Genomic DNA, 24,469 nt, shown 5'->3' with positions numbered 1-24,469 from the left:
TGTTACCATAAGAAACAGTGAAATCAATTTAAGGAAAAATAAAGAAAATATTTATGTTTCTTCTAATTTATTATTCTGTTCTAATCTATAATTTATAAAATAACCGAGGTTATCACAACGAGATAGGGGACAGTTAATATAAACTATTTTTTTTTTTTAAAACGGTTCCTTTATAGCTCTGGCACAGAACGGAAAACAGTACTAAACAAGATATTTCTGATACTTCTAACCCGGCATTCAGCAGTGTAGTAGAAAAAATATATTTAACAGTCATATTAGCAAACAATGTGCGAAATAATGCGCCTTATTATCTAATGCGATGCAGATAATGGCCTAGGTAGTGAGCTATTAGAGGCGGTTTAAGCGTTTGATATCGCTTTTAACAGGTAATAAGCTTAAAAGAAGATTAATCGCCACACTGGGCTAAGGCCACGGACGGACGGCACCGCAGTTAACCAACAAACTGGGTTATTTAATATCGTTTTTATATTATATTACGTTATATATAAGTGCAAGAAATATATCTTGTTCTGAAAGTACCTTAGTTGCTTTTTAGTGAGACTCAGTAAAGAAGCTCATTGACCTGAGGGACCAAATAAAGTTTTTTTTTATTGCTTAGGTGGGTGGACTAGCTCACAGTCCACCTGGTGTTAAGTGGTTACTGGAGCCCATAGACATCTACGACGTAAATGCGCCACCCAACTTGAGATATAAGTTCTAAGGTCTCAGTATAGTTACGGCGGCTGCCCCACCCTTCTGCCGCCACTGCTTCACGGCAGAAAAAGGGAGGGTGGTGGTACCTACCCGTGCAGACTCACAAGAGGTCCTACCACCAGTAAGTGTCTTAGTAAGTGTCCATAAGTCCTAGACAATGTCCAGTTAAACCGGGCAGATACCAATTTTCAGTACGGTTTTTAGAGTAAGCCCCCCACAACCAGGCTAATCAGGAAGTAAAGCACCCAAGTAGCTCAAGAACGATCACGATGGCGAAATACTTTTGAAGCTTTCTGCCCAAATCGGTTCTCTTAAGACCTTTAACAAGCACAAAAATTGTAACTTTTGTCGCTTTCCATTTTAAAATGTAAGCAATCAAGTATAATCTATATATATATATATATATATATATATATATATATATATATATAATATATATAAATGAATTGCTGTTCGTTAGTCTCGCTAAAACTCGAGAACGGCTGGACTGATTCGACTAATTTTGGTCTTGAATTAATTGTGAACGTCCATAGAAAGTAAAATCCAGAGAAAAGGTAGATAAATACGAAAAGGCTCGGAATTAAATAAAAACAAACAATTTTGTTTTTTCTTTGATGTGTCCCCTGTCGCACGGATTCCTTTTGTTATTTTGAAGTTTATTTTATACAAAATTGATTGAGGCACTACGAAGTTTGCCGGGTCAGCTAGTTAAAGATAAATTACATTAACTTATATTAAAGCCTTTAGGTTATCGGTAATACTCGGTTAATAATCTTGGGCTTTGGCAACATTTCGTCCGGAATTTCGAATGAAATATAAACGTTTTTTTTTGTTGTTACTTCAAGTTTAGTTAAGAAAGATATTCTTAGTTATTTTTACACTATAGTTAAAAAAAAAATTATTTTATCATTTTACATTCCAAATTAGAGAGTCGAAGGAGTAGAGTCGTTTTAAAATTAGGTTAAATCATTTTGAGACGTGCTTAGAAGTCAGTTATTGAACTAAGAAAACCAAAGACGGTTCGCTACATTCAGGATTTTGATGGTCGAAAATGGAGAAAACTAAGGCCCACGAAGGACTAAGGCCCCCACATAGGACTAAAGCCCCTATGATAATTAAGATTTCCCATGTTTCAAATGCTTAACAGTTTTTGTGGTCACGTTTGAGATAATTGGGAGATTAAACCATAAAATGACTTTATTTTTAATTTCACTTTAACGATCGTATGAATCAAGGTTACATTTTCGAAGAAATTTTTTTTTGAATAAACTTATATAATTGGCTGAGTGGGTTTTGGTCATTAACGAGACGAACTGAATTATTAACTTAGTTGCATTGGTTAAAAAGGACTATTCATGTAGAACAATAGACGAGGAAGATTAACTATGAAAGTGCTCTAACAATATGACCTAAATTTCTTCTAAATTGTATGACCACTGTCTCTATCTGTTCTTTTTTGGTCCTAAATGTTTATGAGCAAAATAAACCAAACATGAAACATTAATTATAATAGACACGTTGATCCCTATAAATGTGACGCATAGCGATTTCAGGTAAGACGGGTTATATAACTTGATATCGCATAAACAGATTATTGCGCCTTTCCCCCAAGTAACTTAACTTAATGCTCAAATGAATATAGCTCACCTTTGCTTTAGGATATCGTGGCCGTAACAATTTTATTACTCGTTATATCTGTGGTAGCTAGTTGCTATCAAAAATCAATAATCGTAAATTTGCTTCGTATGCAATCTGGCGTCGCTTCTTTGGCCGCATAAAGACAAGTGTAATTTTATAAACATAAAAGAAATTATATTCCTTATCTCAGCTTATTTTTCCGTAATGAGCAGATGGGTCGTTTTCAAATTTGGGGCCAAAAGCGAGTTATTTGATTTAATTCTCATAACCTTAATGTTACCGTAATTATAAACAGTAAATTTGTTGTCATGACAACAGGCACGTGGTCCTATAACTATATATTCGAAATTCAAATTCTGACTTATTTGCTATTTTTCCAGTAATGCGTGTTGAAATTCGGCAATTTTATTTAATCAGTATATAATATAATAATAATAAAGGAAATGTAACTGGATATTAGAACATTATTAAAAACAAAAGAAGTACCATTTCTAAGCTTTTAAAAAAAGTTCCTTATTAAATTGTCATCCGTGTTGGCGTTATCAAACGCGTAAAATGAAAAATATAAATGAATATTATATAATATTATCAATAAATGAGTGATTGATATGATTATGATGAAGCATTTTTTATTCTGAACATGCCTAAATACAAAAAAAATGGAAAATTAGAGAAAGCTTAAATTCATGAAACCGTTACTTTTTTGGCCGCAAAATTGAAAACGACCCAGATGAGTTCAATGATAGATGAATGGTTTTAAAACTTTAAACAAACAGGCGCTTTGAAACAGTCTTACGAGTTTAATTAGCAAAAAACTGAAGTATCTCTGCCAAATACATGTAAAGCGTAACACAAACTAGGCAGCGGCTCGGCTGGCATTCAAATCAAATCAAATCAAATCAAAAAAAAAATATTCAACATAAATGAAAGTACATACTTGTTGAACGTCAAAAGAACTAACGCCAATTCACAAGAACTAGCCTCCGTCCTGAGAAGAATTGGCAAGAAACTCAGCGGGCATGTTTTTTTTTTTTTTTTTTAATAAGAAATTATTATTTATTAATTTTTTAATATTACATTTTTTTTTTAAATATGAGTTTTTTACAATGAGTATTATAACGTAACAATTACTACAATATTGAAATGCCCGGAGCGAGCAACTCATTCCCACTTTGTGCAATCTTCTAGATAATCATTGACTTTATAGTAAGCTTTATTGCACAGATGTTCTTTAACAGTTTTCTTAAACCTATGTATATGTAGGTTCTGAACATCTTGTGGGATTTTGTTGTACAGGCGCACAGACAAACACCCGAATGAATTTCGTATCTTATGTAACCTACTCATCGGCACAACAAGCTTGTGTTTGTTCCTAGTATTTCTATTATGTATGTCCGACTTTTTAGGAAACTCCTAAATATGTTTACGAACATACATCAAATTTTCAAAAATGTACTGGGATGGCATAGTGAGAACTTTAATTTCTTTAAATTTCTCCCTCAGGGATTCCCTTGAGTGCATGTTATAAATAGCGCGTATAGCTCTTTTCTGCAGAATAAATATCGTTTCTACATCGGCCGCATTGCCCCATAGCAAAATGCCATAGGACATGACACTGTGGAAGTAACTAAAGTAAACTAAACGAGCCGTGTCCGCGTTTGTTAACATTCTAATTTTTTTTACTACGTATGCTGCAGAGCTGAGCTTACTCGCCAATTTATGAATATGAGGTCCCCATTGCAGTTTGGAGTCCACTGTTATACCAAGAAATACGGTTGACTCAACAAGCTCCAATGATTCCTCAGAAACAATTACATCACTATCCACTTGTCTCACATTTAAAGATGGTTTAATACATTTTAAAGTAAATTTAATACATTTAGTTTTCTTACTATTCAATAATAGGTTATTGATACGGAACCAATGAACCACACACGAAATCGCATCATTCACTTCGTCATAGACTTGTAATTGTCGTTTAATTTTAAATAATAAAGATGTATCATCTGCGAATAATACGACCTCGTGTCGGGACTCAATAAAACTAGGTAAATCGTTTATATATATTAGAAATAAAAAAGGACCCAAAATGGAACCCTGAGGTACACCCATTGCCGATGTCAATGGTCTCTGGCATTGCTGATGTCCATGGGCGACGGTAACTACTCACCATCAGGTGGGCTGTATGCTCGTCTGCTTACAAGGGCAATAAAAAAAATAGCTATACGGGTAGTGAGTTAAGATTCTATGTATCAACAGTACAATTCGACAAAGAAACAAATAAATTTCAATTTCTTTATATCGAACCAGATGTGGTTGTTGTTAGTATACGATAATAACAGCCTCAAAACGTATTTGGAATTGCGATTCAAAAGTGTCTTTAAACTAAAGTCTCTAAAGCTGTGAAAGCCGTTAAAGGAACGCTATTATTACAAGCGCAGATGCAATGAAGATAAACTTAACTAACAGCCATAACAACAAAAATAACTTCATAGTAGAAATCTCTTTTAAAAATAAACTTAATAGCTCTATAACACTTCTCCGTAGCGGAACTGAGACCCAAAAAATCGTGAAACATTATGATAATCGAGCACCATTCACCGCGGCAATTGGAAATAACCACGTAGTTCGGCAGTGGAATTCGTAGCGAAGCGTCTACGAGCGTAGCCCCAGTTGTGCTACGAACGTAATTTTAGCAGTTTGTTCTACGATTACTTTATACATAATATAATAATTTATTGGCCATTGATGTCAGAAAAGAAGTACTATCAAGATAGTATTACGTTTTATACATTTTTACGGTTTTTGCATGTACATGCACTAAAAAGTGCTCACAAACGACTTACATGACTAAAGACAACTCTGATTTATTGAAGTTATACTTCTTTAGGCGCGTTATGAAAAATTGATGAGAGTGAAATTTTACGATGCGCGCGCACCGTGACACAAAATTAACAGAATGAAGTTGCCCACTAAATCGCTCATTACAATATGACCAACGTAACTTGGCGAGTCTGAATATAGCCGCAGGTGAACTTTCGCGCATGTACACTCGTAAAAAAAGTGTTATTGGCATTCATTTTTTAGTAATATAAATGACAAAATTATTATTTAATATAATTCATACTAAATATTATTAAATTATTAACGTTAAATATTTATTATTAATTATTTAATATTAAAAAAAAAGAAATAAATTTAATAAAAATAAAGTATAACTTCTTACGCGCCTACATAAGTACACGCACCCTTTTTTTGGTGGAAATTATGAGCTAGTATTCCTCTGTTGGGGCTGTAATCAATTGCCCCAATGTAGTGATGCATCCTGGTTTGAAGAGGAGCACAGCCGTCATACTATAATATAATTAATCTCTTAAGGTAGGTGGCAGCATTAAACTTGTGATGTCCATCACACCGGGAGGGCTGTACGCTTCCGTTTGCTCATCTCTTCCAATAAAAAAAAACTTTTAACGACTTGTTATTAAATTCAGTATAACCGTATGGCAGTTTATGGCTTCTACTATCTTTTGCGAGCTTCGATAAACAGGATCGAAAGAGACAAAGTAGGATCTGAATTAGGGTTACTTATTATGTTTAGTAATAGCAGCCTTTATTAATATCTATATATTAGTACGCGAAGCAAAAACTTCGTATCCTTTTTACCAAAATTGCGCGGACGGAGGAGTATGAAACTTCTCACACTTATAGAGAATATAGAGAAGGAGAGCTCAATGCTAATATTTTTATTAAAATAATGCATAAAACATACTTTAAATCAATAAAGAAAACATTACATACACTACCATGCATTTGACATAACACATACATAAAAATATACCTACTCTTTGTTTACTGTAAATTGGGAAACTTTTGTTTTATTGTTTAAAGTCTATGGTCGAATTGAAAATGGATTAATATTGTTTGTCTTTAATATTATTGATTTAATAGTGCAGTTTTGGCGAATATATTCTCGAAATATACAATAGTTCTATTGTCAATAGTGTTTGACAATAGAACCATAATAATGTTTAAACTTATAATTTCGATTAATTACCTAGTCGAATCTCGACTACTGCGGGGCCACTAGTATTTATTAATATATAATATAAGATAGTTGCCAGATAATCATGGGTGTACAATATTCTACGTACCTACGTCTTCAGCTTCAAAAATAAAGTTATGTGGGGGCGTGATTTACCGCTCTGGAAACCACATTTTAATTTTTCTAACTGGATGAATAAACTCAAATAGTGGTCGCCCAGTGGTCGAAATTCGACCACAATCAGTTCAATTTATAAGTTTAAACATTATTGAGGTTCTATTGTCAAAGACTATACTTCTATAATCACAGATTTCGCCAAAACTAAACTAAAGACAAATAATATTAAGGACAAACAATATTAATCTATTCTCAATTAGACCACAGACTCCACTGGAGTAGAGTTCATCCTTACTACCTGGAGCCACTGCGATCTTTTTTGTCACGTACCATCCGGCTTTGGAATGAGCTCCCCTCCATGGCGTTTCCCGAGCGCTATGACATGTCCTGCTTCAAACGAGAATGAGAGTGGAGTATGGAGTGTGTGAAGAGTACTTAATGGTAGGCAGGGGATTGGCTCTGTTCCTGGCATTGCTGAAGTCTATGGGCGACGGTAACCACTTACCATCAGGCGGGCCGTATACTCGTCTGCCTACAACAGCAATAAAAAAAAACTAGTATTTCGAGACTAGGGATTTTCTCTATAAATTTACTCAACACGGAAAACAAGTTTTAAATCAATGGTCTTAGTTGAGAAACAACGGTAACTATACTTCACGAGAGCCCTGCACGTATTTCAAAGGATATCGAGGCTATTGAAGCAATAAGAATTGCGGCTTCCGCCTAGCGAGTAGTTTTGTGCAGCCGTTCAAACACACGCTATATGATGTCCTACTGGACTCGTGAGAGGAACATTAGTTGTTTTGATAAAGTTTTAAGAATTTATTTTTTAGGTCGTCTTCGCCTAAGGTGTCCGGTGTATTCGTATGTAGCGATGCACCGGTGTTCGAATCCCGCCGGCAGGTACCAATATCTAATGAATACGTACACTCTGCTTATTTCTGCCGTGAAGCAGTAATGCGTTTCGGGTTGAAGGGTGGGGCAGCTTTTGTAACTATACTGAGACCTTAGAACTCATATCTCAAGGTGGGTGGCGCATTTAAGTTGTAGATGTCTATGGGCTCCAGTAACCACTTAAAAACCAGATGGGCTGTGAGCTCGTCCACGTACCTAAGCAATAAAAAAAAAGTTTAAGTTACCGAGCTCAGATTTTACCATTTTAAGTGGCCGTGACCTTAGAAATAAGTCTTCTGGTAAAATTTTCCGGTTTTTTAATCTCGTGGACAGTTAGCAATTTTTCTAATTAAATATATTACGTACTTAATACATACTTACAAACCAATTCCATGGTGAAAGGATTACATCGTATAATAAAAATTAAATCATGAACGCATGAACGTAAATACTATGGACACCTTTCAATAGTTATTTGACCAGTCCACGATATGATAAAAGACATTACATTTATTGTAACGTATTTACTTTAATTCCTTTAAGTATTCGTTTATATAACAATGAAAATGTTATCGTACAGCATGGTTGGTCAATAAACGGTAGAGATTGCAATATACAATGCGATGTGAAGCGTTTTGCGGGTGGGACACTTTCAAAGTACCAACCACCTCCGCATATTTCGAAGCTCTAAAACTTATACGACTTTCTTAACTTACGAGCATGATCCAGTTTGATATCAATACTTTAATGTCACTTAAGCTTTTATGAGTAAACGTTGTGAAATAAAATTAAAATTCAACATTAAGCATTCTGAAGGTACTGTTTATCTCTTACCCACTGCACTGATGAAATTTAGTGTAGATGACTGGGTAAATATTTTCGAATCCAAATTGAAAATTATTTATATATATTTTTTTAAATCTGTTATTCATGTATGTATTTGTATGCAAACTGTTTTTTGTCTTCAAAAATATTAGCTATTGTTTATTTCATTTTTATTTATTGTCTCATTTTTATGAGTCTCAATATATGTTATCAAATTTATTCGAACTCATTCAAACTATAATAACTTAGAGACGAACAAGCGAAATGATCGCGGAATGAAGTTTGAACACTGCGGCGCAGACGCTGCGGCTTTTAGCAGGCAAAGTTTTAACTACGAGGCGTTTACTCAAAATGCAAATTACGGGCTCCATATAGGCGACGAGTTAGACACTCCACAGGATGTGATACACGGGACCCCAATATTAAACCGCACGATCGCGTCATAAATTTTAAACCTGCTGGGTGTATACGTTGTAATTTTCGCGTGCGTTGTGTTTACACGTTTTTGAGCGTTCGAGTGCTGGTGTGGAGTGTGTTTTTGTATCCGTTTATTGTCGTTTACCGCGGCGGCGAGTGAAGGGCGGCGCGAGTCCTGTTGGCTTACGAACGGATATTTCGACGCGGAAGCTTTGCGAATGCGCGAAACACCAAATGAAATATGGTTCGGAATTTAGTGTTGTAGCGTGCGATGAGGTATGTGTGCTGCTTCCGAAGATGTTGTTTATCGAAAATGTTGTGGCTTAGTGCGAAAAAGAATGTTCTGATAAAATACAATTTCAGATCATTTCGGCTATGAAGGCCAGATTGAAAAAAAAAAAAAAAAAAAAAATTAAGCATACAGGTATTTCTGCTAATTCTGAAAGTTTATTTGAAAGAAATGTAGCCCTTCAAATAGTAGCTCAATCAAAAACCCTCATTACTGTAAAGATATAGTTATGCTTTGTAGTTAAATGAAGCTCGCTTTAATGGGACATATGGTCGTCAACATGATATAGTGCATCCTTGGGCAGTCTCTTGGTCAAATTCTACCGTTCTCTTCTGCAAGATGATGAAATCCACAGATGTCGATCATCGCCTTATATCCCCACCGAACGTGGTCTCGCCTTGTCGCGGCGGTGGGGCTTAAGCGTGCACCCCGATACCGTGGAGCAGCGTTGTCTGCACAGGGGTGCCGTGAACAAAGAAGACTGCACACCGTGTTCCCGTTTCCCACCTTTGCTGGACAAAGTGTGTGTGAAGCGGGAGAGGGCTCCCTTCTGGAGCCCTCTTGGATGCTAGGCCATGTCCCCGGCAGCTCTTTGGCTGCTAAAGGGGAAGGCCCTCCAGAGGAGGGTACCGGTACGCCGGCGTGGCCACACCGTGGTCGGACGTGTGGGTCTGTCAGTAATGGTAGACCCCACGTGGATGAGAAGTGAACCGGAGGGCACTCCCTTCCGGTCGCTGGTTGCCATGTCCCCGGCTGCCTCTTGGCGGCTACAGGGGAAGGCCCCCCAAAGGGGGGTACCGGTTTACCGGCGTGGCTTCGAAGAAGCACACCGCAATCCCTACCGAGTAGGGGACGGGGGCTGCTGCCTAGCAGGGGCCGTGAGGATGCGAACCTCTATAAAAAATGCCCCAATCCCAAGTTTTTGACACCTGACGATGGGATGAATGGCTGGAGGGAGTCTAGTCCCAAGGGTTGTCCCATACCGTAATCCCCACTTGGTGGGGGGCGGGGGCCGCTGCCTAGTAGGGGCCGCGAGGATGCAAACCTCTATAAAAATGCCCTAATCCTAAGCCTGTGACGTGCCCGGTGATGGGATGAGTGGCTGGAGGGTGTCCAGTCGTGAGGGCCGTCCCAGGGGACCGACCCCTGGTTAAATAATAAAGGAATAAATAAATGATGGCAGACTTAACGGAAAAATTACCCCAGGAGGGTACCACTCTAGGTGGAGAATCCCTCCGTGCTTCCACCTCGGTGGGAGCATGCTGCCCCACGTATTCTGGGGGGGGCAAAGCATGCCACGATGAAGGGGGCTGTGCGACGGGCAGCGGAAAACCCGTCGAACTGAGGTGTGCCAGCGCTGGCTCGACGCGCTCTGCGCTCGTCAGCGACTGCGAGGCGGCTGGCCCGAAAGGGAAAGTCAGGCGGAAGAGGAAATCGAGGGGAGTTTCTTCCCGCGAAGGGAAGGGGGGGCTAACGTCGTCCTCTGACACGGATGCCCCACCGGAGAAAGTGGTGGTAGTCTCCGATTCGGCCTCTGCCGCGGAGGAGATGCCGCCCCCTAAAGGGAGACCCGCTCGGGGGAAGGGCGCACCGTCACCGGCGCCGTCATCGGCGTCGATGTCTGTCGCCTCGCTGGACGGGCGGACGACGGAAGAGGAGGAGGGCGGTCTTCGGGACCCTGCCTTGGTCATAGGCAGGGCCATGAAGACCGTCAAGTCGTATGCGGCGACCAGTGCCAAAACCAAAGCTGCTGGCCGCAGGCTACGGGAAGTCGTCTCGCGAGTCTCGAAGGTTCTGCCTTCGGTTGCTTCCGCCAATGACCAGGTGGTGCAGCTGATGGCGGAGAATTTGAGGCTCCGAGCACAGCTACAGGCGCAGCAGCGGCCCGATGGCAAGGTTGCTGCTACCAAGCGGGTAGCCGCGACGAGGTCGTCGCCCGCGTTGCCACGTGCCGCTGGGTCGCGGACTCCTCCGGCATCTGTGCCGGCGGTGTCGCCGCTGGTCTCCGGGGTCCCTCGGGGTCCCTGTCCCTCAGCGGCGGCTGGCGACCCGTGGCCCGTGCTGCCACCATCGCGCGCGGTACAGCGGCATTCGCGTCTCCCGTCGCCGCGGTCTGGGGAGGCGACGGCCGTCGAGCGGCAGCAGGGATCCGCGGGGCCACGGATCGTGGGCCTGCCGGAACCGAATTGCTACAGCCTGGACGAGATTATCGATCGCACCGTCCAGGCTGTAATGGAAAGGCTGGGTGGCGGGCTGGCGGCTCTCGAAGCGAAACGTATTGTCGCTAGTGACGCTGAACGGCCTGCGTCTACACATGCCGCGGTGTCGGGTGCTGCAGTGACCCGCTCCACCCCCGTACAGGCTCCAGCCACTAGGGCGGGCCCGGGACGAGACAGAGCCAAGCGGGGGGGCGGCGCTAACGCGAAGTGCACATCGCAAGCGCCTCAACCCCGTCCGCTGCCCCCGCCCCCGTCTAACATGGACGAGGGGTGGAATGTGGTGGCCCGGCGGGGTGCCAAGAGGGCCGTACCGACAGCTCCCCAAGTGGGTGGAGCACCGGCCACTGCGGCGTCTCAGGCTGCTCCCCAACAGGGTCGAGCGCCTGTGGCCGCCAACAAGAAAAAGAAGACGAAGAAGAAGTCGTCGCGCGCGCCGCGGTCGGCGGCAGTGGTCTTAACGCTGCTGCCGGCCGCCGAGGCCAAGGGCGTGTCATACGGAGATGTAGTCTCCCGGGCGCGCGCGGCTATTGATCTGGACGAGATCGGGGCGGGGGAGGGCCTCCGCTGTAGGCTGACGGCGAATGGGGCCAAGCTGCTGGAGTGTCCCGGTGCCGATAGTTCCGGCATCGCGGAGCGTCTGGCGGCGAAGCTCCGTACGGTTCTGCCTGAGGAGGAGGTTCGAGTGCACAGGCCGGTCAAAATGGCTGAATTGAGAGTGACCGGCCTGGACGACTGCACCACTAAGGATGAGGTGGCGGCGGCTATTGCCGCCCGGGGCAACTGCGCCCTGGAGAATATAACCGTAGGCGAGCTGCGCCTCGGTTATACCGGGGCTGGCTCTGTTTGGGTGCGTTGCCCGGTAGAGGCGGCCACCTCCTTGGCTGCTCCTCCGCCCGGGAGACCGTCGGGGGAACCGGGCAGGTTGCGCGTGGGCTGGATAGCGGCCCGCGTGCGCCTTCTCGAACCACGCGCCTGGCGGTGCCTCAGATGCTTCAGCACTGGGCACTGCCTTGCTAAATGCGCGAGTGCCGTTGACCGCAGCGGATTGTGCTTTCGCTGTGGTCAGCCGGGACACAAGGCGGCCGTGTGCTCGGCTGCGCCGCACTGCTTATTATGTGCGGCGGCCGGGCGCAAGGCTGACCACCGGGCCGGGGGCAAGGCCTGCCCTCCGGCCAGCAAGAATGCTGAACGAAATCGGCGCCGCCAAGCTAAGCGGCGTCAAAAGAAGCGGTTGGCCGGGGGAGCACCGGCCGGCACTTTGTCCCCCGCTGAGGCGTTCGCGCCCGATAGCGGGGGCAATGGAGTAGGGGAGGGAGCGATGGATGTGGTTCAGTCTTAATGGATCACACCTATCGCTTCCTGCAGGGAAACTTGAACCACTCCGCTGGGGCTCAGGACATGTTGCTCCAGACCATGGCGGAGTGGTCAATTGACGTGGCTGTGGTCGCCGAGCCATACTTCGTTCCCCCAGCGGATGACTGTTGGTTTGGGGACGTTGATGGCTTGGCGGCCATACATATCAGAAGAACCGCGATGGTCCCCCCCCTGGCGATGGTGACCAGGGGCCCCGGGATCGTCGCGGTACAGTTAGAAAATATCGTCGTGATCGGGGTGTACTTTTCTCCGAATCGGCCTACCGTCGAGTTCGAGCGGTTCCTGGACGGGCTAGAGGTGATCGCTCGTCACCTCGCTCCCCGTTCAGTGATACTGGCGGGGGACTTCAATGCGAAGTCTGTCGCTTGGGGTTCCCCATTCACGGACGCTCGTGGTAGGCTGCTGGAGGAGTGGGCGGTCGCGGTCGGTCTCTGTATCGTTAATAGGGGCTCGATCGCGACTTGCGTGCGGTGGACGGGCGAGTCTATCGTGGACTTGACGTTCGCGAGCTCGCCCGTCGCGCGGCGCATCCTCGGCTGGAGAGTGGTGGTGGGGGCGGAATCGTTGTCCGATCACCGGTATATCCGGTACGATCTTTCTGCCCCTGCGCCGACGCCGGCTGCAGGTGCCCGCGGGGTTGACCCCCCGCAGAGTGCATCCCGGTCATTCCCTAGGTGGGCACTGAAGCTCCTGAACAGGGAGCTCCTGGTGGAGGCCTCTATGGTGGCGGCGTGGGCGCCCAAGCGCCCACAACCTGTCGATGTGGAAACCGAGGCCGAATGGTTCCGGGGCGCGATGCACCGCATATGTGATGCCTCGATGCCCCGGGTCGGCTCTCGGCACTCTGGACGGCGACAGTCGCCCTGGTGGTCGCCCGAAATTGCAAGACTGCGTGCGGTCTCCATTCGGGCGAGCCGCCGGTGCACTAGACACCGCCGTCGTCGCCGCCTGCGGCGCGTCGAGCCCGTCGCGTTCGCGGAGGAGGAAGCTCGGCTGCACCGCGAATATCGCGCTGCGAAGGACGCCCTGCGGCTGGCCATCAGGCGGGCCAAGGAGCAGAACATGGAGAGACTCTTGGAGGCGCTCGAAGCGGATCCGTGGGGGAGCCCATACAAATTGGTACGCGGCAAGTTGCGCCCGTGGGCCCCCTCTATGACTGAGCGTCTCCAGCCCCAGCAGCTGCGGGACATCGTTTCGGCGTTGTTCCCGCAGGAGCGGGAGGGTTTTGTCCCTCCCGCTATGGGCGGGCCGTCTGACACCGTCGACGGCCAAGCTCCTGCTGAGGTGCCTCGTATTACCGAGGCAGAGCTCCGGGTGGCCGTTGTCAAGATGACTGCGAAAGACACGGCCCCCGGCCCGGACGGAGTCCACGGCCGGGTATTGGCCTTGGCCCTCGGTGCCCTGGGGGACCGGCTCCTTGAGCTATATAATGGCTGCTTGGAGTCGGGACGGTTTCCGTCGCTCTGGCGGACGGGTAGACTTGTGTTGTTGAGGAAGGAGGGGCGCCCGGTGGATACAGCCGCCGGATATCGCCCTATCGTGCTGCTGGACGAGGCGGGAAAATTGCTGGAACGTATTCTGGCTGCCCGCATCGTTCGGCACCTGGTCGGGGTGGGGCCTGACCTGTCGGCGGAGCAGTACGGCTTCCGGGAGGGCCGTTCGACCGTGGATGCAATTCTTCGCGTGCGGTCCCTCTCGGACGAGGCCGTTTCTCGGGGTGGGGTGGCGCTGGCGGTGTCTCTTGACATCGCCAACGCATTTAACACTCTGCCCTGGACCGTGATAGGGGGGGCACTGGAGAGGCATGGAGTGCCCCTCTACCTCCGCCGGCTGGTTGGGTCCTATTTGGGGGCCAGGTCGGTCGTATGTACCGGGTACGGTGGGACCCTTCATCGTTTTCCGGTCGTGCGTGGTGTTCCGCAGGGGTCGGTTCTCGGCCCCCTCTTGTGGAATATCGGGTACGACTGGGTGCTGAGGGGCGCCCTCCTCCCGGGCCTCCGCGTTATTTGTTACGCGGACGACACGTTGGTCGTGGCCCGGGGGGATGATTTTAGGGAGTCTGCCCGTCTCGCCACAGCGGGAGTGGCCCTCGTCGTCGGAAGGATAAGGAGGCTGGGTCTCGACGTGGCGCTCAATAAATCCGAGGCTCTGTGGTTTCACGGGCCGCGGAGGGCGCCACCCGTTGACACCCACATCGTGGTTGGAGGCGTCCGGATAGGGGTCGGGGTGCAGTTGAAGTACCTCGGCCTCGTGTTGGACAGCCGGTGGGCCTTTCGTGCTCACTTTGCGGAGCTGGTCCCCCGATTGATGGGGACGGCCGGTTCTTTGAGCCGGCTGCTCCCGAATATTGGGGGACCGGATCAGGTTGTGCGCCGTCTCTACGCGGGGGTGGTGCGATCGATGGCCCTGTACGGTGCACCTGTGTGGGCTGAGCCGCGCAACCGGGCCACTATGGCTCGGTTCCTGCGCCGGCCGCAGCGCACCGTTGCCATCAGGGTCATCCGCGGATATCGCACCGTCTCCTTCGAGGCGGCGTGTGTTTTGGCGGGGACGCCGCCATGGGAGCTGGAGGCGGAGTCGCTCGCTGCCGACTATCGGTGGCGCAGCGAGCTTCGTGCTCGGGGCGTGGCGCGTGTCCCCGAGAGTGAGCTGCGGGCGCGGAAGGCCCATTCTCGGCGGTCCGTGCTCGAGTCGTGGTCGAGGCGATTGGCCAACCCCACGTGGGGGCTACGGACCGTCGAGGCGGTTTACCCGGTCTTTGATGACTGGGTGAATCGTGGCGAGGGACGTCTCACCTTTCGTCTGGTGCAGGTGCTGACCGGGCACGGATGCTTCGGGAAGTACCTGCGCCGGATAGGGGCTGAGCCGACGACGAGGTGTCACCATTGTGGACACGACCTGGACACGGCGGAGCATACGCTCGCTGTCTGCCCCGCTTGGGAGGTGCAGCGCCGTGTCCTGGTCGCAAAGATAGGACCTGACTTGTCGCTGCCTGGCGTCGTGGCGTCGATGCTTGGCGGCGATGAGTCATGGAAGGCTATGCTCGACTTCTGCGAGTGCACCATCTCGCAGAAGGAGGCGGCGGGGCGAGTGAGGGAAAGCTCTCCTCACTACGCAGAAACCCGCCGCCGCCGAGCAGGGGGTCGGGACCGGGGTCGTATCCGTGACCTGGCCCCCTAAGAGCTAGGGGTCCCACCCGTTTTGTGCGGGGAGGGACCCAGACGAGGGGTGGCGTGCTCTGCACGCTCACCCGCAATAGGAAGCCGGGTGATGGTAGACCGCGTTCCCCCGACCGCTCTGGGGGAAGGTGTAACGCGGCGCCATCAAAGCGGGCTCTCGGCCCGCTGAACGAGGGAACCGGTGGTCGTTTCGCTGGCGGCCACCGGTCCGGCGTCCGTGGGATGGTGGGATGGATGTAATGTGCTTTGCGTCAACCCTGTCCCGCCGTTTCAATAGCCCCGACTGGGCTCCGGCCCGGTCCGAGGTAGGGCGCCGGTTGTGAGCGGCAAGAGTTTTTAGTGAGGTTCAACTCCCACATACCCCACCTGCCGCGCGGGTGGGGATCCGGCGATTTTCTCCTGTGGAAAAAAAAAAAAAAAATCGCCTTATATGACCCATCGTATCTTGGCTACGATGGTCAGTAACGATAGTTCGGAGTTGTGTGAAAAGGTCATGACGTCTTACGTTTTTTTTTTTTATTGCTTAGATGGGTGAACGAGCTCACAGCCCACCTGGTGTTAAGTGGTTACTGGAGCCCATAGACAACTACAACGTAAATGCGCCACCCACCCTGAGATATAAGTTCTAAGGTCTCAATATAGTTACAACGGCTACCCCATCCTTCAAACCGAAACGCATTACTGCTTCACGGCAGAAATAGGCAGGGCGGTGGTACCTACCCGTGCGGACTCACAATAGGTCCTACCACCAGTAAATGTGGGATAGACGGTCAAATTCTATCGTCAGCTCTCTTGTGATACGGTACTGTTATGTACCGAAGCTACCTCGCCCCACATCACCTACGTCATCCAGATGGTGAGACATTTTCGGTTTCGATTCACTCAGCAAGCGAGAGCCGGCAGTTAGATCGATCAGTCACCTGGACCATGGTTTTAGCGACAAGAGCCCCGCCTACAGATCTGAAGGCGGCGCCGCGACCAATACACTCGCCGCCTCGAATTAGCGCAATGCGGACAAAATAAAGCCGTTATGTTCTTCTATACCTATTATCACTCATTCAAAATTTACTCATTCATTAAAATGACTATCAATTCATCGGTTAGACGAAATGGTCTTAAACCTTTCGAGGGTATGAAAAGAAAATGAGACAAGTCTAGTCTAGTCTACTTATTGCGATCAGATGCTGGGAAATTACCAGCAACTCCGGAATGCCGGAATCGCCCACCGTGAGTACTCTACCCTATACTCTACACTCGCACACCCTGTCTTCTGAATAATACTCGGAGAGACTGTTATGATTATATACTCTAAAAAAATAAGAAGAAGTCGAAATGAATTTTAAAAACACAAGTCATTACACACTGCTTCATTATACGATGTCCGCTCAGCATTTACCTGTCGCTTTGTCTTAACCAAACTCGTAGCATGATATGGGTATGACAGTTTCAGTATATAGACACACGTTACCGCAACTCTCTATACAAAGTTGATCTATTCAAATTTACTAAGAAATTAACATAATCAAATACACATTCCTTTTGAATAAGTGTGTTTGTTGCATAAAGTCGCGGCGACTTTTAAAAACTCGCAACAATATTCAGTCAAAGCATAAATTTAATGTAATGAGATTAAAGTTTCATATTAAATTACTAGTATATATCCCGGTAAGAATGAAAATTCTATTACGAACCGTTTTAATATAGTTTGAATTCTTCATAGTTCGATTGGTCCTTGGTAATTCTTATTATAAGAATCGAGTTGCTTAAACAGTTCTTTTTTTACATTTGAATATAAAATGTCTAATTTATTTTTAAACGTTTCTTTGATCGAGTAAAATTAATACGATTCTCTTGAAGTGAGGTGAAAGAAGAACGATAAAGTTTGATGACCTTTTCAATCTAAAGCATCCCACGTAAGAATTTCGCCATCAAAAAACTCCAATACATCGGTTCTTTGATGTTCATAAACCAATAACATCGTTAATACCCAATCAAGCAGGATCAGTCTTCCCGTGTCGCTTTTTAGTACGTTATGATATCCAATCTGCCCGAAGGATTGCGACTAAATTTTACTCCAAGTCCATTTCAACTGTCCCCGACGATTTTTTATTATTGGATGAACGAATTTAGTATCTGGGGAGATATAAAAGGAAATGAAGCTAAGCCCTTCGGAAATCTCAGAAATTGGCCTTTTTCTCGGCGCGCGTGTGAGGACAATGGTAACTCTCCCATCCAATGTAACACAGTCACTTCCCCACTCTTGGGAACAGTTTTTACGATCGACTGCGAGATTTACGCTTCAATAACATTTCGAATACTTGAATATTTTAATAAGTTATTAATACCTTTTTTCTGGTTGAATATAATAATACATATTTCTCTATACGTAATTCAGTTGATAAGTCGATAGCTTTTACCCTTCCATCAATAAAATATTTCGTAGAATAATAAAAGAATCGATGGGGAGTCTAATGCTACCGCTTTCTATTGAGTACTTATTGCCGTCAAGTCATTTATTGCTTGTTTGAGAATCTTTTTTGTTTGTTCTGAAATATAAAAATACACATTTTCTTTCCGCAAATTGATTTCTTTGAATAACGTTGAAGAGTTTGTTTATGTGTATTCTTTTATATTAAATCTTTCTGAGGTTAAACGACTAATGTATGTTAAGAAGAGTAAAGTTTGAAACTAGTTTAATGTTAGTTGAGTTTGCTTTCAGTGGAGCTTGACAACGGTGTGGACATAGATATTAGAGCAGGTGTAAGTATTGTTGATCGCACCCTTGGGTCCCGTTACAAGTTTACAGACTAACTCTAGTCCAGAAACACCGGACATTGTTTTTTTAGTTGTTTTTTTTTTATATATAAGATATATTTGGTTTCTGATTTTTTGATATCTCGTGATTTTGTAAACTATATTTATAAGGTGAACTAAATATTTAAAAACATTTTTTTGTTGAAGTCCATAGTATTTCGATAAGATGACATTATTGTATAAATGTGTTTTTATATATATAAGGAGCTGGATAAGTGAAGCCGAAGATCGTGCTCAGTGGCGCGAGCAATTGGAGAGACCAGTCCAGCAGTGGACTGCGATAGTCTGATGTTGATGATGTACATGTTTTTATATATTTAGTTCACCTTTTAAAACTTGAGAAATTGTTTTATACATTGTGTTGATTACTCAGTATCATCATCATCATTATCATCAGCCCACAGTCGTCCACTGCTGGACATAGACCTCTCCCAACCCACACCACTGAGCGGTTCTCCTCATCCATCTCTTTCCGGCCACTGTTCGGAGGTTATGTCCAGGTGGTGTATGGTTCACAATTCCGATTCGCAATATTTGTTTAAGTATAATAATAAAAAAAGTCCAAACGCTTTTTTCCTCTAGCTTAATCCATAGTTAAGCTCTGCAGACATATACATTATGTATGTGTATTTTGTAACATATTACAAAGTGGGTCTCATGCTGGCAACCACGCTGAAGTTCACGGGACGTAACATATTTCATAATTGTTAATTATATTTAAGATTAAAATATTCATTTGTAACTAACTGTACCACGAGCATCATGATCTTAAATCACTAATTGTCAAGCCTTATCTTGTTTCACAAAGACCGACCTTGGAAACATACTGTTAAGGTCGAATCTATATTTCGTCATTAGATTTTGTCTCGACCCCTAGACTACAAATTTTAGTTCAATAATTTAAAAAAATACGTTCGTAATAAATGTCGAATTGTTTCGAATTATAATATACTAGCGGCCCGCTCCGGCTCCGCTCGGGTCTTTAACAAAAATTTCAACGATATTTGACGTTGTTTTATTTTTTAGAATTAAAGAACACTTATTGTGGCATAAGTATAATAGTTAGACATACGCTGTTGCGACACTTTTTGTAATTAATAATGTGTTCTACAAAGTCGTGGTACATTATTTTATTCTATCATCATTAGTTTTCGCAGGGCACGCGGTGTAAAGAATATTTTAGGTATTTTTTTTACATCTTGGGTTACATTATTGGAGTTTTAGTAAGGATCCCTAATTTTTTTCAGAAAAGATTATAGCCTATGTCACTTGGGAATAGTATAGCTTCCAAATAGTGAAAGAATTTTTCAAATCGGTTCAGTAGTTTCGGAACCTATTCTATACAAACAAACAAATCTTTCCTTTTTATAATATTAGTATATTAGTATAGATTATAAGTGATTATAATATAATTGATTATAATTAATAGCGATTCTCAATGTTCAACTCTAATAGTCGAAAGTCTTGAAATATCTCATTATCTCATTCATCCATACTTTGAACTTTTATCTCTAATATTGAGAAGGGTTTTAACAGAACAGATATTAACACAAAAATGTATTATATTAATTGGTGTTTATTTATTCGAAAATCATAATAAACAAGGTCAAGTTTTATTCCGTTGACGTGAACCTGTATTCCATATTGCACTTCTGAGTCATCGTGATGTTATTAAATTCCTATTATCGACAGTTATAATTCATCGTATTGATTGAGATATAAGTTCTAAGGTCTCAGTACAGTTACAACGGCTGCCCCACCCTTCAAACCGAAACGCATTACTGCTTCACGGCTGAAATAGGCAGGGTGGTGGTGCCTACCCGCGCGGACTCACAAGAGGTCCTACCACCAGTAATTTGGCCGTTCGTAGATACATGATCTGGAACTGTAAAAAAAAACATATTGTATCATATACATATGTATCTCTCGATTTCTCACACATGAATACAATTTATAATCCCGTACGGCTACCAGCTGCCGTATCTGTAGGGAAACTATTTTGATCAATGTCCCAAATTTCAAACCTGCGACATGAGGCACGTGTCGTCTGTTTGTATTGATCGTATAAAATAAATTTGGACACATTTAACCTCTACTTTGTATACAAGTATTTTACTGGACCTATGAATATAAAACATATCACTTCGAAGCGAATGTATGTATATTAATTTGTGAAAATAGAATACAGCCTTCGTCCATCTATTGGCTTGTACTGCGACGTGAATGGTGATTACTGAACTATAAGATCCAGGTTTGATTCTCAGTCAAACAAAGATGTTGTTAAGTGATATTTTGGATTTATATGTATATTACTGGTGGTAGGACCTCTTGTGAATCCGCGCGGGTGGGTACCACCACCTTGCCTATTTCTGCCGTGAAGCAGTACTGCGTTTCGGTTTGAAGGGCGGGGCAGCCGTTGTAAACTATACTTGAAACCTTAAAACTTATATCTCAACGTCTTATATCTCATACGTCGTGGATGTCTATGGGCTCCAGTAACCACTTAACACAAGGTGGGCTGTGAGCTCGTCCACCCATCTAAGCCATAAATATATGTATATGTTTCACGTACCCAATATGTTCAGTTGAGTATAAAACATATTTGAGCTTAGAGTTTGAGTAAGGATTTCATTACTTGAAACGACATTCTCTCGCACGAGTCTGAACAGTTCTCATTAGTACCCGGAGCTTAATGATGCACCGCTTGTTAGCGCCGTCTTGTCATGCCATGAAAAACGATTTCAGTCGAGAAAAAATAATTTAAGATTGAATGGTGCTTATCTGGTAATTAGTTGTCTAAATAGTTCTCTTCATTATTTCTTGACACTTCCAAAGAGTTAAAATTTGTTTTGCCATTAATTCTCATCGCAGCGATAAAGTTGCTTGTGTGTGAGAGAGATAGCGACAAACTCCCACCACGCCAGCATTCTTCGTTGTACTTATCTCTAAATTGTATACTGTCACATTCTTTATTTTGTTTTAGAGAGGGAGACAGAGAGAGAGATACTTTATTGCACACCAAAACACAATTTCAAACAATCAAAACAATCAAAAAGCAGATACATTTGTACAATAATTATAGTTTTACATAGACAGAAACTTTAAAATAATACATACAAGCAAATTGGAGCACCCAAATTCTAGTGGACAAATTTACAGGCACTACTTGATTTGATGGATCAGTAACGCAGAGAGATCACTCAAAATTCGTTCTACATAATAAATTACAGGTTTATACATTACGAGTAATCTTCTATTAAGGAAGATGTTTTCATTACTGTAATCTTTAATTTCCTTTTAAGCCAGAATATACTTAATTCGTTTTTTTTTCTCTTTCATGCCTAAAGCTGACAGGAAAATGCGAAGTGTATTAATAGCCATTAAATGAAAATTGAAGAAGTAGAACGCTATTAGGCTAATACGGCAGATATCCGCATTTGCGTCGCAATGGCCAATTTAGCCAACGGCGGCTTTACAAAACATTGCCTTATAAGCCACAGCCCGAATAATGTTTATTAGGAAAAATGTGTTTGGCTCAACAATACGCGTAACGCATGCCCGTTTGAATACACCTCATAAAAATGATTAGCCAATTCTTTGTGTAGTCCTCCCATTGTTCGATGAACAGAGATTATATAATTATTACATTTTAACTTTCATATATCGTATAGTATAGCATAATGACCTTTTTAAATGATAACACCTAATAATCTCTCAGCACTTGTCCGCAGTATCTCTTCACGACTTAACCTAACCTAATCTATCTTAAGAGAAGGGAGCCTGGAGATCAGTAATACGGGTCTTTGAACCCAGTACAGACTTTAGCTCTTTCAAAGGCTTACAAAATAAATTATAAGGATAATTTCTATTTGTATTTGTGCTATACCTTTAAGAGAGCGAAAACTTATATACAAATATATTAAAAAATATATATATTATTATTAAATTATAGTGTACTAGCGACCCGCCCTCGCTTTGCTTCGGAAACTGTAATTTATTATTGATTTCTCCACAATTTAATGGATGTTATTATACATATAAACTTTCCTCTTTAATCACTCTATCTATTAAAAAAAACCGCATCAAAATCCGTTGCGTAGTTTTAAAGATTTAAGCATACATAGTGATATAGGAACAGAGAAAGCGACTTTGTTTTATACTGTGTAGTGATGTGTACGTATTATTTAATTTAGTCTCAAATTTTATTATGTAGATAGGTACATACATACATACATACATCTACTAAATTTAGAAATTATAAATTTGTCGACTCTATTTTATATTTTCGTACTAAAACTTGGCAGGGAATATCGTAAGTCTATGTTTAATTCGAAACAATAACGAGTCTGAAATAAATGCCCAAAATAATTTATCTCAAATTGGAGATTTTCTATCTATAATTATAGAACTCTGTTACAGATTCCAAAAAGAGCTGGTCCTGGAAATAACTATCGAAATAAACTTGCGGACTTGCCTTTTTATATCCTTATAAAGTAACAAGCGAACGAACGAAATAACACCTCATTTGAACGAAGTGCCACCTAGTAACTAAAATATTTTACTTTACAGTACTATGCCTTGTTATACCAAGGTTTGTTGCCTGGTTTTCCATGATTTAGTAGGTAGGATATTCCTGACAATTTATCTGACCTGACGATTTACATTCACGTTGAATTTACTAAGATAAGCGATAAACTTCTAGCTTCCTAATAATTAGCAATTGCTTGAACTACAATTTAGTTTGTACAGCAAGTCTTAATTATGAACAGCTTTAGTTGATAATTGTGATGACACTTATAGAGGCTACTGGCGTCTTATATATGCGTTTCCAGTATCTATAAGATAGACGTAAATTTTCGTTTTGAACTAGGGGAATGTTTGACTTTAAAACATTCTATATACAGGGTGTCCCAAAAAGAAGAAGGGTACTACTACCTAAGATTTTTTTTATATTTTTTTTATTTTGAGTCCCCAATAACTCTACTATGAGATGTTTCAGGATTATCCATTCTTTCTGGGACACCCTGTATAAGATTAACAAAGTTTTAATAAAAACATTGAAATACAGTTAGCCAATATTACTATGATGAAAGAAGCTATTGTTGTGAAGAAACGACCCGATTCAATAAGATTGGAGTGTGATTACGGGTTCGTGCTAATTTCCGGAGTGAATCTCCAATTAAAGTGAAAGGCGAATACGAAACGATCCAAACAACGACTTTCTACATTCGCGAACGTTACCATAATCAGATTTTACGATTTATTAATTAATTCGTTCGGCTTGACAACTTCAAGAGGTTTCGGAAATTCGTTAATTGGTTTAATTTATACTCAAATCATTCATCAAATCGGGTACTGGCTACAGCGTTTATAAGATAAAGGTACGCCTTAGTTATTAATTAATAAACTTTCGTTGAGGCCTTAAACTCGAAAGTTTTCCTACCAATTTTCGCGATTCAGATGTTTTGTCAGTTTTAATTTGACGTTGTAAAGCAGAGTTTGCAACAGGTGACGTGAGTTCCGTCATTAATACGTTAAGTTTGTACCGGTTAGAGGTTGTGGAGAAATTATATTAACTGTACTGTTGTACTGGTGGTGGGACCTCTTGTGAGTCCGCACGGGTAGGTACCACCGCCCCGCCTATTTCTGCCGTGAAGCAGTAATGCGTTTCGGTTTGAAGGGTGGGGCAGCCGTTGTAACTATAGTGAGACCTTAGAACTTATATCTCAAGGTGGGTGGCGCATTTACGTGGCAGATGTCTATGGGTTCCAGTAACCACTTAACACCAGGTGGGCTGTGAGCTCGTCCAACACATATAGGCAATGAAAATTAAAAAAACTTTATACAGCATCGGTTCGAGAGGTGGGTGGGACGTTATACATACAATGAAACTCGACGCTTGAAAGGCAAACATAACTAAGCGACAATGTGTGAATTTTACAGTAGA

General features: G+C 43.5%; 1 long non-coding RNA gene across 1 annotated transcript in view; it reads left to right on the top strand.

The window, feature by feature from the left end:
- LOC134200864 (uncharacterized) overlaps positions 1 to 24,469 on the top strand; it is an 83,926-nt gene that overhangs the window by 49,582 nt on the left and 9,875 nt on the right. The window lies entirely within an intron of this gene.

The sequence above is a fragment of the Bombyx mori genome, chromosome 21, assembly GCF_030269925.1.
Source record: "Bombyx mori chromosome 21, ASM3026992v2".
In the NCBI taxonomy this organism is placed as follows: domain Eukaryota; kingdom Metazoa; phylum Arthropoda; class Insecta; order Lepidoptera; family Bombycidae; genus Bombyx; species Bombyx mori.
The sequence above is the reverse complement of the archived record's forward strand: the minus strand, read 5'-3'. Positions and strand labels throughout refer to the sequence as shown.